This window comes from Trachurus trachurus (genome assembly GCF_905171665.1).
Source record: "Trachurus trachurus genome assembly, chromosome: 15".
Taxonomy (NCBI): domain Eukaryota; kingdom Metazoa; phylum Chordata; class Actinopteri; order Carangiformes; family Carangidae; genus Trachurus; species Trachurus trachurus.
Window position 1 is genome coordinate 20,465,479 of NC_139906.1, and position 1,398 is coordinate 20,466,876.

A 1,398-nucleotide genomic window follows, 5' to 3' on the forward strand; every position below is an offset into this window, starting at 1 on the left:
AATCGTGCAGCTGCAGTTACTGTAAGCCACTCTCAATGAGTCAGCTAAATGCTTATATTTAAATAAAGCGCTTTATCATTGCATGCAAATATACACAAAAGATATCTTTAGGCCTCTGTGGCGAGTCTTTATCGATTTCATTTTCTCCCCATGAAAGAAGCATCTCTGCCTTTCCACTGCTGGCACGGGCGTTCAGGAAAGCAGTAATGGACCTACAAGTCTTGTTCGGGAGAGCAGGAAGCACCAAGTGGGATTCAAACAACAACTTCTGTTCATGGGAACAATTAGCACAGAAAACCACTACAGCATGTTAGATAACGTTCTTGCTGTTTGTGAGGAGTGTGTAATATGATTTCGCTGTGGAGGAAGAACACAATGTTGATGTTTCATTTCATTAACTAGATGGTCGTTTCATGATGTGCACACCACCTGACCTGATGCTAAGGGCACACACTGTCAGATAAATATATTCTACACAAATGTGCATCAACCAATCAAACCCATTGACTGACAACCATGTGGAAATATTATAATCAGCGTGTGAGAATGAACTCTATCTCTTGCTAAGTAGCGTTATACATTAAATAAATAACAAGTGTAAAGGGCTCAGGCTCTTTTGAGGTAGAGGTGGAGGTGGTGGGAGTGGGTGGTGGTGGTGGTGGTGGGGGGTAGTTCGTCTGATGAATTGGATTTGTGTAATTTCCCTGATTTTCTATTACAACAAGTGCAAGAGGTTTCAGTCCCATTAATGACACTCCTTTGTGAGATGTGCATCTTGACCCCTATTAAAGTACTGTCACTTGGACAGCAGATGGTACCCACACACACACACACACACACACACACACACACACACACACACACACACACACACACACACACACACACACACACACACACACACACACACACATTTACACCCACACACACAGAGAAGGGGGAGAAGTGGCCATGGCAACAGATTCATAATGGCTGGCCTGGTGTGTAGTGGAATCACTCGGCCTAATTTGTTAAGTAGCACCTCAGTATATTTGATTTAATCAGTGTATTCAGTGAACAAAACAAGTGGCGTCAAATAAAACCTCAGCTGCCCACGCTGACTCTGGATCAGACGTCTTCTTCACAGGCTGGATGCTGATTTCATGGGTTTTCATAGATGAACACTTTCATATTTTAACTCAGTGCTGCAGCTGTTTGATAAAAAAAAAAAAACTTTGAGCATTTTGTCTTTGCTGCTCCATTCATCAGACGACTTGGACGTGAGCATCAGTAGAATTCATTCGAACCTACGTAGGTAGATTGTCCATCACTGAGAAGTAAACTGAGGTGATTAAGCCAACAACAGTGGGCCAGGTTCTTAAAAACTCCCACAGATGTTGTGATGGATATAACTCACTA